At 46.2% G+C, this 17,984-nt stretch overlaps 1 protein-coding gene across 3 annotated transcripts in view; it reads left to right on the forward strand.

Moving 5' to 3' along the window:
- Window positions 1–259: 259 nt before the first annotated feature.
- ubap1 (ubiquitin associated protein 1) overlaps window positions 260–17,984 on the forward strand; it is a 95,432-nt gene continuing 77,707 nt past the window's right edge. The window contains exon 1 of one of the 3 annotated variants that reach the window (XM_070868205.1): window positions 260–412. The gene's annotated coding sequence lies outside the window, so the exon portion shown is untranslated. Of the gene's footprint in view, window positions 413–670; window positions 763–17,984 lie in introns of those variants that run through there. The other 2 variants (XM_070868223.1, XM_070868214.1) reach the window with 2 other exon arrangements.

Below are 17,984 nucleotides of genomic sequence, written 5' to 3' on the forward strand. Positions count from 1 at the left end.
TTTCAAAGTAGGTCTATCTTATCTGGAATCTAAAATTCCTCAATGCTGACGGTTGTCTTTACTTGAAATAACTTTTCAACGTTGCTTTTGCCAATATTAAAGATGGTTGAGCTCAAATCGGCACGATTTGAGACAACGCATGCGCAGCAGCCCAGTGTGCCTTTCGCCAGCCCAGTCTCCCCGGTGCAGCGACAGGCGAGCGGCGCGGAGCATTACGTAACCGAGCGTGGCGGCGATTGGGAGTGGGGAAATGGCATAGTTCACGTGATGTGCGCCATGACATCAATCGCCAGCGGGTAAGATGGCGTCCTGCAATGAAGCAGGAAATAGTGTCACATTTATCTAGTTAAAAACAAAGTTAATTTTGTTCAGGACATTGTAGTGAACGTTCCGGGAGATAGAAAACCCGTAGGTAAGCATCGGGGCCATTTAAAGTGCGTGTTGGTTAGTGGATTGTAGCGGAGCGCAGCCTTTAACCCTGTCGGTTAAAGGTACACAGTCACTGGGCGAAAGCGAAGGAGTAAACTTAAACCTGCAGATTGTAAATATTCAGATCGAGTCTTGATAACGCGCGTCACTCGGTTATTTCGCGTCCAGACTCCCGTTTTCCATGGTAGTTTTCCAGTATTGCGGCTTCTGTTGGTGTTGAGTCGGATACGAGGCCCTTCGAAACGCCCCTGTCGACACTTCGCACATCATTTTGTCAGCTAAAACTTGAAGATAATGGGTTTGCATTTAAAAATCGTCCACTATAGGTGATTTGTAAGTACACTGCATATCCTAAACATATCGTACGTGTTTTATTTGTACATTTTGAGTATCTAGATTGCCTGAATTATGTAAGTTTTCTAATACATTATTATCTATTTCATATGCTTTCTGAAATCAAGTTTATTATGGTAGCTATTGGGATAAATATGAGATGTATGAAAGTGACGGATCATATTACAATTGTTTTTTTAACAAAGTAACTTAGACAAATCATTTCAAGTGTGTGCGGATTTTTTTTTGTTCAAAGCTTTGTTAGCCTGCTGCACTTGGAAAAGGTTTTAAGTTTAGACTTTTCCGTTTTCTGATAACACCATATTCTATATGCAACTGATGACTGGATTTTAGATTTCCTTTCATGAAGTGCAGTTTATGAGTCTTCCAAACCTCAACATTGTTCTTTGTAACAGTTCAAGATGAATTCATATGATTTTACTAGGGTATGATTTTCCTCAGTATCGGTCTTCCTAAGCCACAAACCTATGGGTGGTCATTTTTTCAGGCCTCTGCCAGGAAGTACTCTACTTCAACTGACACAGGCAAACTCTTAATTTTTGCACCATCCCTATGGGGAGGCATCAGATGTCTGCTCAGTATTGGTTGGAAATTCAGCAGAACAGAGGATTGAACCTGCCCACCTCTTCAGTTATGCTTTAGTGCTTACATTTTGCTTGAAGTTGCATTTCTAAGTTGTGTATTGGCAGGTTTGATGCCTTGCTCAAATTGCCTGCCTACTCTTAGTGTCTAGATTTGAATCTCACATTTGGGTGAGGTACTAGAAAGGCACATTTGCCTTTGGAGTTGGACCCCAACATGTGTCAGTATCTTTAGAAGAGTAATGATTGCAATATTTTTCTTCTGTTTTTGTCTACTTTTCTTATATTTGTCTCATTGCTTTCTTCTTATTTCTATGTACCTTCCTTTGCCTTTTATCCCCTTTTTTTTCCATAGCATCATCTTCATTAATCCTTTATCTTTCTGTTTCCTCTTGGCTCTTTCCTGTTGGCATTGAGGATGAACTCAGTGCACAGCTGCATTATCATTGTGATTCAGCCCCAGTGCTGGAAACAAATGAACAAAAGAACTTAAAGTTCTGTATCTTTTTAAATATTTTTTCAAAATTTCAAAAATCCATTTTCTTAATTCATATTTGCAATGATGTGATTTGATTATTTAGAAGAGTGGACTGTGTGTAACGAGTGATGGAAGTCCTAAGTTTCTGATACTGGATGGCTGTTGTCATTTTCAACGTACTGTCCAGCTGCTGGTGTGATATTTTATGATTTATAAAATGGAAAAATTGAAGTATAATCTCAATGAATTGATCACAATTACAACCATGTTTCAGTGATAAGTGGATAAGGACTGTTTAAATACTAAGATTGAGAATATTTTAACATTGATAATGACATTTTCAGCGCAGTCAGGAAAGGTTTTGGATCTGAGGCAATTCATACTGGAGTTCCACTTTCATTTTCAAGAGTGGGAATTAAGGAAGCATAAATAAAGTTATGAAAGTATTTGAAAATTTAAGTTGCAAAGTGAAGTACAGGGACACAACTTAAAAAAAAAAAAATCAGCAAAATAAAACTCAAATAATGACGAGCATTGCGGATCTTTGATTTTAAAGCAATGGATGTCACAAATGACATTCTTTGTGACAGTGACAAAGGCAAACTATTCCTCCTCATCCTTCTTGACTTGTCTGCAGCCTTTGACACGGTTGACCATTGTATCCTTCTCCAATGCCTCTCCACTGTCGTCCAGCTGGGTGGGACTACACTTACCTGGTTCCATTCTTATCTATCTAATCGTAGCCAGAGAATCACCTGCAATGGCTTCTCTTCCCGCCCCCTCATCGTTACCTCTGGTGGCCCCCAAGGATCTATCCTTGGTCCCCCTCCTATTTCTCATCTACATGTTGCTCCTTGGCGACATCATCTGGAAACACAGCGTCAGGTTCCACGTGTACGCTGATGACACCCAGCTCTACCTCATTACCACTTCTCTCGACCCCTCCACGGTCTCTAAATTATCAGACTGCTTGTCCGACATCCAGTTCTGGATGAGTAGAAATTTTCTCCAGTTGAATATTGGGAAGACCGAAGCCATTGTTTTCAGTCCCTGCCACAAACTCTGTTCCCCAGACTCTGACTCCATCCCTCTCTCCAAATTCTGTCTGAGGCTGAACCAGACTGTTCGCAACCTTGGTTGTCATATTTGACCCTGAAATGAGCTTTCGACCACACATCCGCAGCATAACGAAGATCGCCTATTTCCACCTCCGTAACATCGTCTGAGTCTGCCCTTGCCTCAGCTCATCTGCTGCTGAAGCCCTCATCCATGCCTTTATTGCCTCTAAACTTGACTATTCCAATGCACTCCTGGCTGGCCTCCCACATTTTACCCTATGTAAACTAGAGGTGATCCAAAACGCGGCTGCCCATGTTCTAACTCGCACCAAGTCCCACTCACTCATTACCCCTGTGCTTGCTGATCTACATTGGCTTCCAGTTAAGCAACGTCTCGATTTCAAAATTCTCATCCTTATTTTCAAATCCATGGCCTCGCCCCTCCCTATGGGCAAAAATTTGGCAGATGGAGTATAATGTGAGAAAATGTGAGGTTATCCACTTTGGCAGAAATAATAGAAAAGCAAATTATAATTTAAATGGAGAAAAATTGCAAAGTACTGCAATACAGAGAGGCCTGGGGGTCCTTGTGCACGAAACACAAAAAATTCATATGCAGGTACAGCAAGTAATCAGGAAGGTAAATGGAATGTTGGTCTTTATTGCAAGGGGGATAGAGTATAAAAGCAGATAAGTCCTGCTACAACTGTACAGGGTATTGGTGAGGCCACACCTGGAGTACTGCGTACAGTTTTGGTCTCCATATTAAAGGAAGGATATACTTGCATTGGAGGCTGTTCAGAGAAGGTTCACTAGGTTGATTCCAGAGATGAGGGCGTTGACTTATGAGGATAGGTTGAGTAGGTTGGGCCTATACTCATTGGAGTTCAGAAGAATGAGAGGTGATCTTATTGAAATTTATGATAATGAGGGGTCTCGACAAAGTGGATACAGAGAGGATATTTCGACTCATAGGGGAAACTAAAACTAGGGGACATAGTCTTAGAATAAGGGGCTGCCCATTTAAAACTGAGATGAGGAGGAATTTCTTTCTCAGAGGGTTGTAAATCTATGGATTTCTCTGCCCCAGAGAGCTGTAGAGGCTGGGTCATTGAATATATTTAAGGCGGAGATAGACAGATTTTTGAGCGGTAAGGGAATAAAGGGTTATGGGGAGCGGGCAGGGAAGTGGAGCTGAGTTCATGATCAGATCAGCCATGATATTGAATGGCGGAGTAGGCTCGAGGGGCTAAATGGCCTACTCCTGCTCCTATTTATTGTGTTCTATCACTGTAATCTCCTCCAGCCACCTGTCAGACATTAGAGATGTCTGCGCTCCTGTAATTCTGCCCTCCTGAGCATCCCTGTTTATAATTGCTCCAACTATTAGTGGCCGTGCCTTCTGTTGCCTAGGCCCCAAGCTCTGGAACTTCTTGCCTAAACCTCTCCTCTGACTCTCTACCTCCTTTTCCTCCTCCAAGATGCTCCTTAAAACATACCTCTTTGACCAAGCATTTGGTCAGCTGCGCTTGTTTCTGCTTATGTGACTCGGGTGTCAAATTTTTATTGTGTAATACTCCTGTGAAGCACCTTGGGACATTTCACTACATTAAATGCACTATATAATACACGTTGTTGTTGACTGATACATGCCTGAAAGGGTTTTCAAAAGTGTTCATAAATTTACAAACTAGCAAGTAGCACATCCAGGATTTTAGAGAACTATTACTCAAACTAATTTGCTATCAAATAACTCGGGTTTTATTTTTTTGTATGGCAATTGGCAGTGTTAATCATAGGGTAAGATGTGAATGATACGGTTTCTGAGAGTCTGTAGCATTTAAGTCAGAATGAGTGAAGACATAACAGATACAGTACTTGCACTGTATAATCAAAGGTGCAATATAATTCATCACTGGTTATACAAGTGAGTTTTGCATGTTTGGAAAGTTTCAGTAATGCCACATTCTGTCCTGGAGAATCTTAGCTTTTTTATGTAAACTGTTTTTGAGAAAATAAAAGGTCAAATTTCACATGAATGCAGATGCTCTATATTTATCAGTGCTGAGCTGTATTTGGAGTAGAACCTTTCTTGGTATTGCATTCCCACGGGTAGGTTGATGGAGAGTAGTTGTTTCTTAGCTAGTTGTCTGGTTTTCTTAGAATGTAATTAACCTAGTTAGGCTGACTCTGATGATTGGTTTTCAAAAAAGTGTTGCTTCAGTTGAGAGCCCGACAATACCAAAATATGACCATTTTGTAAAGTTGGTAGCTAAGTTAATGACTTATTTTTACCATTTGGATGTCCAGACCTTGGAGAGGGTGCAGAGGAGATTTACTAGAATGATACCAGAGATAAGGGTGTTTATGTGGGGAGACTAGAGAAGCTTGGATTGTTCTCCTTAGAGCAGAGCAGAGCAGAGAAGGTTAAGGGAGATTTAATAGAGGTGCTCAAAAATATGAGGCATTTTGATAGGGTAGGTAGGGTGAAACTGTTTCCACTAGCAGGAGGATCGGTAACCAGAGGATACAGATTTGAGACAAAAGAGGTGAGATAAGGTGAGAATTTTGTATTACGCAGAGAGTTATCATCTGGAATGCACTGTTTGAAAGGGTGGTGGAAGCAAAATCAATAGTAACTTTTACTGGAATTGGATAAATATTTGAAATGGAGAAAATTGCAGGGCTATGGGGAAGGAGCCGGGGAGTGGGACTAATTGGATAGCTCTAAGCTCTTTAAAATGGACCGAAATGCTTCCTTCTGTGCTTGTAGTGTCTATATAAATAGAGTCTACAATAAATTCCTCAAACTTGAGGTGGATAAATGATGAGGACCTATAGTTTTCACCTGAGGGACACTACAGTTAGGAATGTTGGTAGGGAACTTTTATTAAAGAATCCATTTTATGTTCAGGACTCCATTTTGTAGTTCAGACTGTTTTTGCAGAATCAGTTGAAACAGACAATATCTCTAGAATGTCAATAAATCAGCTCAAATCTACCAGGCTGTACTGATTGTCGTCATAAAAGATAGATGCATCTGGAACTACCCAAGACTATCTGTTTGACTACTATATGTTTACCTTTTCTATACATGTAAGGACAGCTTTTGTTATGGGACTCACTTTCTGGAATGCTGAGTTCGTGTAAACCAAGAGTGAAGGTCATGGAGGAGGTATGATGTAAGCTGAGGATTAAAAAACTTTAAATTTATGTAATGCATTTAATGTAGCAAAACATCCCAAGGCACTAAACAAGAGTGATAACAATGAAAACATTTTTGACACCGAGTCACAGAAGGAGATATCAGGACAGGTGATCAAAAGCTTGGTGAAAATGTAGGTTTTAAGGGGCATCTTAAAGGAGGAAGGAGAGGTAGAGAGGAACATAGGTTTATTCCAGAGCTTGGGTCCAAGGCAGCTGAAAGCATGGCCGCCAATGTGGAGCGATTAAAATTGGAGATGAGCAAGAGGCCAGAATTAAAGGAATGCAGAGAACTTGAAGGCTTGTAGGGCTGCAGGAGGTTACAGAGCTAGGGAGGGGTATGGCCATAGAGGGTTTTGAAAACAAGGATGAGGATTTATAAACTGAGGCATTGTTGGACCTTGAGCCCATGTAAGTCAGCAAGTACAGCAATGATGGGTGAACAAGATTTGGAGTGCATTAAGATATGGACAGCAGAGGTTTGGATGCGCACAAGTTTATGTTGGGTGGATGATGGGAGGCTGGCCAGGAGAGCATTGGAATAGTCAAGTCTAGAGGTAACAAAGGCATGCATGAGGGTTTCAGCAGTAGATGAGCTGAGGCAGAGTCTGAGTCGGATGACGGTACATCGGTAGAAATTGGCAGTCTTGGTGATGGAGCTGATATGTGGTCGGAAGCTCATTTTCGGGTTGCAAATGGTCAGGCTCGGCTTCAGACAGTTGCCAGGGATTGATACTATGGCCGGGGAACGGAGTTTGTGGCGGTGCCCAAAGACAATGTCTTCAGTCTTTCCAATATTTCTTCCCAACAAGGCTATTGTAAGGAAGATGGGAAATACCTGGGAGGCTAATCGCCCTGTGAACCTGCAGCCTTCTCATCATCTTGTTTATTGTCCAAGTATCATTGCCTCCAATAAAAACTGTAAACAAAGACTCTGTTTAGAACTTTTCATTCCAGAAATTCAGAGCCATCTTGCGGCGGGGTTTTTAAGAACCACTGGGGAGAGGACCTCTGCCATGCAAGACTTGGAATATCACTTTCGCCAAAAATTTGGCTCGGCATGCACCCGTATTTAGCGCAAAAATACTGGCAGGTGTTGCAGCCCTTGGAGCAGCAGTAAGTATGAAGACTTGCAAAAGAGGTAAGTTCAAGTTTTTATTTCTTAATTCTTTTTCAGCGATTCGATAGTTAAGTGTCTTGTGAATATTTTGTAATTTTTTTGGTTTTTGCTATTTTCTTTGGTGTTTTCCCCCCCTCCTAAGGCCTCTCTCGCAGTGGTATCGGCCTCGGAGTAAAATTGCAGTAAATTCACGGTTTGCGCCACTAATCCTCGTGCAACGCTGACTTTTACTGCTACGCAAATTGAAGCTTGAATTTTAGGCTTCGAAGCGAAAGCGATATTTTTGTTGAAAAAAATACCGTTTTCACCAAAAAACAATTTTCTAGCCCTTCGTGTCAATATCAAGTTTTCTCACGTCGTGTATAGTACAAGCTGTAGTGTAAAACATCAACACTGTCTCTTTCCCCAAACTTTGAAGGATGTCTTAAACATCCTACACCAACCATCATAATGGCCTCTCTGAGTTAGTGCCAAATTGTGAATTCTTTAGTACTGTAGATTCCATTCCCAGTCGTAACTGGATTGAGATTGTTCAAACTCATTTCATGTAATAACTGAAGTCAGAGAGAAATTTTAATCCCATTAGCCCCGGCTGGTCTCAAATCTTGCTCTGAGGCAAAAGGATAGGATGCTAACCCATTGCATCACTGATCCCTAAAAAAACAAAATCTTTTAACCAGTATCATAGGCTCCAAGTTTCCACATGATTTGCTCCTGATTTTTAGGAGCAACTGGTGTAGAAAGGAGTATCTTAGAAATCGGAATTCTTGTCATTTAGTTTGCTCCAGTTCTAGTCAGTTAGAACAGTTTCACTTTGGAACAGAATTTCTTTTTCAAAAGGGGGCGTGTCCGGCCACTTACTCCTGATTTCAAAGTTTTGTGAGTGAAAACTTACTCCAAACTAACTTAGAATGGAGTAAGTGAAGATTTTTGTACGCTCGAAAAAACCTTGTCTACACTTTAGAAAATCGTAGGTTACAAATCAGGCGTAGGGAATGGTGGGGGGAGGGGGGTTTAAAGGGAAGTTTACAAACATTAAACACTTCAGTTTTACAAATAAAGAGCCATCATCAATAATAAATGATAAATACATCAATAAATCAACCAATAAATCAATCACAAAAAATTAATAAGAAATAATTTTTTAAAAAATCAATAAATAAAACATTTTCTACTTACCGACTGCAGCACCGGGAACCCTCCAACAGCGTGCTGGGATGCCCCCCCCCAGTGTGTCTGTCAGTGTCTCTATCTCTCTGTCTGTCTGTCTGTGTGTGTCTCTCATTCTCTGTCTGTCAGTGTCTGTGTTTCTGACAGCGAGGGGAGGGAAGGGTAAAGGGGGTAAGGGGAGAAGGGGGAGAAAGGAGATTGGGGGGGGATGAGGTTTGGAGGAGGGGGGGGGGCAGGGAGGCTGAACGGGCCGGGCCCATCCCCAGCACCAGATTTACAGGTAGGTGGCGTTGGGTCGGGTCGGGGGGAGCGCGGGTTGGGGGGGTGGTGGGAGGGAGGTCGGTTCGGTTCAGGGGAGGGAGGGAGGGAGGGAGAGGGAGGTCAGGTCGGGGGGAGGGAGGTCAGGTCGGATCCAGTCTGGGGGCGGGGGTCGGTGTGGGGGGAAGGAGTGGGAGTGGGAGTCGGGTCGGGTCCGGGGGCGGGGGGGAAGCGGGAGTCAGGTCGGTGTCGGTGTCTGGTCTGGTCCGGCGGGGGGGGGTGGGGGGGGGTAGCAGGAGCAGGAGCAGGAGCAGGAGCAGGAGTCGGGTCGGGTCCGGGGGCAGGGAGGGGGAAGCGGGAGTCGAGTCGGGTCGGGAGGAAGCAGGAGCTGGCTGTGGGAGGAGCCTTATGCACGTAGCCCCAGTGAGGCCATTCGGCCAGGACTAGTGGCTGCGTGCTTTGGCCCCTCCCACACAGTTTTGGGCGCCTGGAGCTACTGAACATGCGCGCCCACTGTAGCGCGCATGTGCAGAGGTCCCGGCACTGTTTTCAGCACAGGGACCTGGCTCCGCCCCCTACAGCTCCTGCTGCGCTGCGCCGAGGGCCAGAGGACCTGCAGGGAGGTGGAGAATCTGGAGGTTTTTTTTTTAGGCGCACTTTGTGGATCGAAAAAGGGGTGTCCAGGTCGGGACTGCGCCGTTCTAGGCGCGGCTCGAAACTTGGGCCCATAATGTGCAAGAATAAATAGTTTTAAAATAATTTAGAATTATTTAAAATCAGTTTGAATGTATAATAGCTGTTTCTAAGTGATATAGCACTTTGTTATGGTTCAGTCTTTTTCTCACACCTCTTGTGCAAATGGTCTGATAGCAGACCATGTCCTTTATGCTTTGAAACCTTTTAGTCTCAACCACATTGAGTTTGCATAACTGGGATTTAGCAAACCCTATCATGGTAAATTGCTTACTAGAATTCACAGGATGCCATTATTCATTTTGTCAATCTAGAAGCTGGAAAATATCAAATACTAGACTCAATTCATATCATGTAAAAATTGATTTAATTTCTCAGAAGCCAAGATAAAGTCATGCTTTACAGCACAGGTAATATTTGGGCATACAGACAACGGTTGCCTGTTAAAAAGACCTTGTTGTTTTCCCCAGACCCACTTGGCAACCTTAAAACGATGGTCGATGTAGGAATACGTAAGTGGCTGCCTACTCCTGACATGTATCAGAAAATAGAAAGTAGCAGCCAGCTCTGGGATCTTTATCCATTCTGATGTCCTTTGATGTAGAAGTAATTTTGAACATTGTCTGGTTGTTTGGTGTGTTGACACATGGTCAAAATGAGCGTAGAAAATCAAAGTGCTTTTGGGAGGCAGCATTACAACACAGCAGCTCTAAGTAACATTCCTGTCTGACATATTTTAACAAACTTCCCTTTAGTAAAATTTCACATTACTAAGGGCAATTTGTTACCCTTCAAAGAGAATTAACCAATTATGCTTGTAATGTCCTTACACAATACCACAAATCCACATGAGGCACATTCTATGGACAAGGTCACTCCATGACCTGAACCTTTATTCACAGGACCAAGTAGTGATGACCATGCCTGGGACCTCCCTTTATATATCTGGATGACCAGGTGAGGAGTGTCTCCCACAAGTTCACCCCCTGTGGTCAAGGTGTGCATTTCTTAGGTGTATACAGTATGCAGTGTTATGAAGGTTACAGTTACATGAAGGTTACATACATGACATCACCTCTCTTTCTTCCCCCCCCCCCCCCCCCCCAACGTCTTATGGGGTCAAAGATTAAGTCTTTCAGGCAGTCGACGCTCTCTTGTGGAGCGCCGCAGTTGGGGCTCTGGTTGTTGAGCCTTGGCATGCGTCTGTCACCTGTGGTGATTCCGGCTTGTCCGGGCTGGCCGCAGGGATTGTACATGCTGCTGAATGTTTTTGTTGCTCGTTCACTGGCGGTGGCGTGGCCAACATCTCATGGTACTCGTTTTGTGACTTGCGCTTGCCCTCAACAATGTCGGACAGGACTGGATGAATGAGGGACAGCCGAGTTTTGAGTGTTTGATTCATGAGTAGCTCCGCGGGCGGGACCCCCCAAGCAAGTGCGGTCGGGACCTATAGGCCAGCAGGAGGCGCGATAGGCGGCATTGAAGGGAGGGTCCTTGAATCCGGAGCATGCCTCGTTTTATGATTTGGACCGCACGTTCCGCCTGGCCATTGGAGGTCGGCTTGAACGGTGTTGTCCTGACATGGTTAATGCCATTACCCGACATGAACTCCCGGAATTCGTAGCTTGTGAAACATGGGCCATTATCACTAACAAGGATGTCCGGCAAGCCGTGGGTCGCAAAGACCGCGCACAGACTCTCCACGGTGGTGGGTGTCGTGCACGAATTCAAAATGATACACTCGATCCATTTCAAGTACGCATCAACCACAATGAGAAACATTTTTCCCATGAACGGGCCCGCGTAGTCTACGTGACCATGGCCTGGTGGGCCAGGGGCTGAGCGGGGCCTCTCTGGGGGCATTACCTAGCTGGGCACACGTCGTGCACCTGCGAACACAGTGTTCCAGGTCTGAATCCATTCCCGGCCACCACACGTGACTGGGCAATGGCCTTCATCAGCACAATGCCTGGGTGCTCGCTGTGGAGTTCCCTGATGAATGCTTCCCTACCCCTCTGGGGCATGACTACCCGGCTGCCCCATAGTAGGCAGTCGGCTTGGATGGAGAGCTCATCCATCTGTCTGTGAAACGGTCTGACCTCCTCAGGGCATGCTCCGTGTGCGGGCTCCCAATCCCCAGTCAGGACACATTTCTTAAGGATAGGAGGGGATCTCTGTTGGTCCAGATTTTGATCTGGCGGGCTGTGATGGGGGAGCCTGCGCTGTCAAAGGCATCGACAGCCATGACCATCTCAGCGCTTTGCTCCGCTGCCCCCCTCAGTGGTGGCCAGTGGAAGCCTGCTGAGCGCGTTAGCGCAGTTTTCGGTGCCGGGCCAGTGCCGGATGATGTAGTCGTACGCAGCGAGCGTGAGCCCATCGCTGCATGCGAGCTGACGCATTGGCATTGACAGCCTTGCTGTCTGACAGCAGTGATGTTAACGGCTTGTGGTCCGTTTCTAATTCAAACCTCCTGCCAAAAAGGTACTGATGCATCTTTTTCACCCCATAGACACATATGAGTGCTTCCTTCTCAACCATCCCATATCCCTGTTCAGCTTGAGAGAGCGACCTGGAGGCATAAGCCACAGGTTGTAGTTGGCCCTCAGCGTTACCCTGCTGCAACACGCACCCAACCCCATAGGATGATGCATCACGTGTCAGAACCAATTTCTTACGGGAGTCGTACAGGGTCAACAAATTATTTGAACAAAGTAGGTTCCGAGCCTGATTGAAAGCCCGTTCCTGACAGTCCCCCCAAAACCAATCGTAACCTTTACGCAGGAGCACGTGTAGCGGCTCCAACAATGTGCTTAAGTTCAGCAGAAAGTTCCCAAAATAGTTCAAGAGTCCCAGAAATGAACGCAACTCCGATGTGTTGCAGGGCCTGGGCGCTCGTCAAATTGCCTCCGTTTTGGATTCGGTCGGCCGAAACCCTCCTGCCCAGAAACTCGACCTTGGGAGCCAAAAACACACACTTAGACTTCGAGTCCCAGGCCTACCCGGTCCAGTCGGCGTAGCACCTCCTCCAGGTTGTGGAGGTGTTCCTCGGTGTCACGAGGATGTCGTCCTGAAATATGAATGGGAATGGATTTGAGCAGGCTTTCCATGTTTCTTTGGCATTCGATCAGCGGCCGCGATTTTTCACGGGCACCTGTTGTAAACAAACAGTCTCTTGTGCGTGGTGATGGTGGTCAGTAGTTTAGATTCATTGGCCAGTTCTTGGGTCATGTAGGCTGAAGTGAGGTCCAACTTGGTGAACAGCTTACCGCCTGCCAGGTGGCAAAAAGGTCCTCCGCTCTCGGGAGCGGGTATTAGTCTTGTAGGGACACCCGGTTGATAGTGGCCTTGTAGTCGACACAGATCCTGATCGAGCCATCCGCTTTTAGGACGGGAACGAATAGGCTCGCCCAGTCGCTGAATTCAACAGGCGAGATGATGCCCTCTCTCAGCAACCGGTCCAACTTGCTTTCAATTTTCTCCCGCATCACATGCGGCACATCTCTGGCTTTGTGGTGCACTGGTCTGACGTCCGGGGTGACGAGCTACTTTGGTACCTTTGAACGTCCCGACGCCAGGTTGAAATAGTGACTCAAATTGCTGTAGGACCTGTGAGCATGAACTTCGCTCCACAGATGACATGGCGTGCACATCCCCCCCCTCCCCCCCCGCCATTTCCAGTTCATCTCAGCTAACCAGCTCCTCCCCAACAGTGCAGGACCATTGCCTGGGACAATCCAGAGCGGCAGCCAGTTCACCGACCCATTGTGTGTGACCGCCAACATTGCACTGCCTAGCACTGGAATGATTTCTTTGGTGTACGTCTGTAATTGTGTCTCAATGCGTTTTAGTTTAGGTCTGCTGGCTTTGAATGGCCACAGCTTTTCGAATTGTTGAACACTCATGTGTGACTAGCTGGCCCCCGTGTCCAGCTCCATGCGTACAGGGATGCCGTTTAATAGGACTTTCATCATCATAGGTGGCGTTTTGGTATATGAGCTGTGAATGTTTGCCACATGAACCCGCTGAACTTTAGCGTCCATTGATTTGCCCCAAGCGTCATCCTGCCTTGCAGCCCCCTCATCTGATTCATCCGCCTCATATATTAGCCTGGTTACAGGCTTTCTGCACATTCTGGCTAAATGGCCACTGAGGTTACAATTTCTGCAGACGAACTGTTGAAACCTGCAAGTCCTGGCAGCATGTCTGCCCCCACACCTCCAGCATGAACTGAGATTCCCATTGTTGTGAACAAAAGAGCTGTTACCAGGCATTCCTCGCTGATTGTCCCTTTGACTGCTCTTGAGCACCCTGTTAGTGGGTGTCACTGGCCCATCCTGGGCTACATTGTCCACTGGGGGGGGCGTAAATGTCCGTTCAGCCTGCCATTGTCTCTGTTGGAGACTTACTCTTTTGGGTCTTTTGCAGCCTGGGGTGTGTCGAACTGCCCTTGCCTACCTGCGGGGCTCTGTGTCATGTTTATGATATTGACTCCCTGATCCATTGCCACGTTGGAGGCAGAATTGCGCGCGTATATTATCTTGGTTTCCTCCTCCCCCGCCATAAAAGTCTGAGCCGTCAACGCCGCCGCTTCCAAGGTCAAGTCCTTGGTCTCAATTAGCTTTCTGAAAATCCCAGCATGACCGATGCCCTCAATAAAGAAATCCCTTAGCATCTCCCCCCTGCAGGTGTCTGTGAACTTAGAGGCTAGCCAAGCGCCGGAGGTCCGCAACGAAATCCGGTATGCTCTGTCCTTCTCGACGTCGGTGGGTATAGAATCTGTGTCGGGCCATGTGTACGCTGCTCGCCGGTTTGAGGTGCTCACCGATTAGTTTGCTGAGCTTTTCAAAGGTTTTGTCCGTCGGCTTCTCGGGTGCTAGCAGGTCTTTCATGAGCGCGTAAGTCTTGGGTCCACAGCGGGTCAGCAGATGAGCCCTTCGCTTGTCGGCTGCTGCGTCTCCCAGCCAGTCCTTCGTGACAAAACTCTGCTGGAGCCTCTCAGTGAAATCGTCCCAGTCTTCACCAACACAGTACCGTTCATCTGTGCTGCCGGTGGCCATTCTCGTGGGTCGTTGATTCCCGTTTCTCGTCGCCAATGTAATGTCCTTACACAATACCACAAATCCACACATTCTATGGACAAGGTCACTCTATGACCTGAACCTTTATTCACAGGACCAAGAAGTGATGACCCTGCTTGGGACCTCCCTTTATATACCTGGATGACCAGGTGAGGAGTGTTCAAGGTGTGCATTTCTTACGTATATACAGTATTGCAGTGTTGTTACATAAAGGTTACATACATGACTATGCTAATTGCGAATGGAGCGTTTGACCACCTTTTGAACTAATCTGAATCCTGATGGTAATTTATTTCTTGGTAACGAGTGGATCTCTTGTGTCATTGCTCACTAAGTTGCAGGGTATGGTCTGCGTCTTACCTGTGTTTTTATCTTGGTGGCATTGTATGGAAGATATCAATGGACTGGTCAGGTGGCCAGAAAAGTGGCAAATGGGAACAGTAGCATTTACGGGATTAGTAATCCAGAGGCCTGGACTAATCAGAAATGAGAGTTCAAATCCCACCACAGCAGCTGTGCAATTTAAATTCAGTTAATTAAATAAATCTGGAATAAAAAGCTAGTGTCAGTAACAGTGACCATGAAATTATCGGATTGTCGTAAAAGCGCATCTGGTTCCTTTGTCCTTTTGGGGAAGGAAATCTGCCATCCTTACCTGGTCTGGCCTATATATGACTCTAGACCCACAATGTGGTTGACTCTTAATTGCCCTCTGAAATGGCCTAGCAAGCCACTCAGTTGTAACAAACCACTACAAGAAACAATAATAAGAATAAAACCGGATGGATCACCTGGCACCGGCTTTGGACACGACGATGGCACACCCAGCCCTGTTGACCCTGCAAGTCCTCCTCTGATTAGTCCAGGCCTCTGGATTACTAATCCCGTAAATGCTACTGTTCCCATTTGCCACTATCTGGGGACTTGTGCCAAAATTGGGGGAGCTGTCCCACAGACTAGTCAAGCAACAGCCTGACATAGTCATAATCCATTGGCTGTAAAGTGCTTTGAGATGTTTGGTGGTCGTGAAAGGTGCTATATAAATCCAAGTTTTTTTTCTTTGACTGAAAGGTATGATTCTGAGAGTAAATGTCCCAGACAGACTCCTCCCACCAGCAGGACAGACCCACCTGTGGTGGCAGCACAGTGGCAAACAGTCTGGAGGGAGTGGCCCTGGGAGCCCTCAACATTTATTCCGGACCCCATGAAGTCTCACGGCTTCAGATCAAGCATGGGCAAGGAAACCTCCTGCTGATTATCACCTCCTGCCTTCCCTCAGCTGATGAATCAGTATTCCTCCATGTTGAACACTACTTGGAAGAAGCACTGAGGGTAGGAAGGACACAGAATGTAGTCTGGCTGGGGGAATTCCATGTCCATCACCAAGAGTGGCTCGGTAGCACCACTGCTGACCGAGCTGGTCGAATCCTGAAGGACATAGCTGCTAGACTGGGTCTGCGGCAGGTGATGAGAGAACCAACACAAGGGAAAACCTACTTGACCTTGTCCTCGCCAATCTACCTGTTGCAGATGCATCTGTCCATGACAGCATTGGTAGCAGTGATCACCGCAGTCATTGTGGAGACGTAGCTCCGTCTTCACACTGAAGACACACTCTCGTGTTGTGTGGCACTACTACCGTGCTAAATGGGATAGATTCAGAATGGATCTAGCAGGTGCTGTGGGCCATCAGCAGCAGCAGAATTGAATTCCACCACAATCTGTAACCTCATGGCCCGGCATATTCCTCATGGCTACAACACTGGCATCTATCCGACAATGTGGAAAACTGCCCAGGTATGCCCTGTCCACAAAAAGCAGGTCAAATCCAATCCGGCCAATTACCACCTCATCAGTCTACTCTCAATAATCAGCAAAGTGATTGAAGGTGTCGTCGACAGTACTATCAAGCGGCACTTATTCACCAATAACCTGCTCACTGATGCTCAGTTTAGGTTCTGCCATGACCTCTCTGCTCCAGACCTCATTACAGCCTTGGTCTAAACATAGACAAAAGAGCTGAATTCCAGAGGTGAGGTGACATCTAGGCTGCATTTGACCAAGTTGTGGCATCAAGGAGCCCTAGTAAAATTGAAGTCAATGGGGATCAGGTAGAAAACTCACCACTGGCTAGAGTCATACCTAACCCAAAGGAAGATGGTTGTAGTTGTTGGAGGCCATTCACCTCAGCCCCAGGATATTGCTGCAGGAGTTCCTCAGGGCAGTGTCCTAGACCCAACCATCTTCAGCTGCTTCATCAATGACCTTCCCATCATAAAGTCAGAAGTGAAGATGTTTGCTCATGATTGCACAGTGTTCAGTTCCATTCGCAACTCCTGATGCAATATCCTCATGCAGCAAGACCTGGATGGCATTCAGGCTTAGGCTGATAAATGATATTCATGCCACACAAGTGCCAGGCAATGACCATCTCCAGCAAGTGAAAGTCTAACCACCTACCCTTGATATTCAACGGCATTACCATCGCCGAATCCCCCACCATCAATATCCTGGGGGTAACCCTTGATCAGAAACTTAACTAGACCAGCCATATAAATACTGTGGCAACAAGAGCGGGTCAGAGGCTGGGTATTCTGCAGCGAATGTCTCTCCTCCTGACTCCTCAAAGTCTTTCCACCATCTACAAGGCACGTCAGGAGTGTAATGGAATACTTTCCACTTTACCTGGATGAGTGCAGCTCCTATACCACTCGCGAAGCTCGACACCATCCAGGACACAGCAGCCCACTTACTTGGCACCCCATCCACCACCTTAAACATTCACTCCCTTCACCACTGGTGCCCCATGACTGCAGGGTGTACCATCTATAAGATGCATTGCAGCAACTCGCCACGGCTTCTTCGGCAGCACCTCCCAAACTTCTACCACCTAGAAGGACAAGGGCAGCAGGCGCATGGGAGCACAATCACCTGCACGTTCCCGTCCAAGTCACACACTATCCTGGCTTGGAAATACATAGTCATTCCTTCATCGTCGCTGGGTCAAAATCCTGGAACTCCCTCCGTAACAGCACTGTGGGAGTACCTTCACCAAAAGAACTGCAGTGGTCCAAGAAGGCAGCTTGCCACCACCTTCTATAGGGCAATTGGGGATGGGCAATAAATGCTGGCCTTGCCAGTGACGCCCACATCCCGGAACGAATAAATTGGAATTCAATCTGGAGAAGTGTGAGGCAATGCATTTGGGGACGGCTAACCAAGTAAGGGAATACACAATAAATGCTAGGATACTGAGAAGTGTAGAGAAACAGAGGCACCTTGGAGTGTATGTCCACAGATGCCTGTAAGTAGCAGGATAGGTAGATAATGTGGTTCAGAAGGCATACGTGATACTTTTCTTTAATAGCCGAGGCATAGAATACAAGAGCAGGAAAGTGATGCTTGAATTGTACAAAACACTAGTTAGGCCACCGCTCATCATCATAGGCAGTCCCTCGGGATTGAGGATGACTTGCTTCCACACTAAAAATGAGTACTCGGGTGACTGATGAACTAATTTTAAATGGTGGAAGATGCCTGTGCGTGAATTCTTTTAACGTT

The sequence above is a fragment of the Pristiophorus japonicus genome, chromosome 2 (genome assembly GCF_044704955.1).
Source record: "Pristiophorus japonicus isolate sPriJap1 chromosome 2, sPriJap1.hap1, whole genome shotgun sequence".
NCBI lineage: Eukaryota > Metazoa > Chordata > Chondrichthyes > Pristiophoridae > Pristiophorus > Pristiophorus japonicus.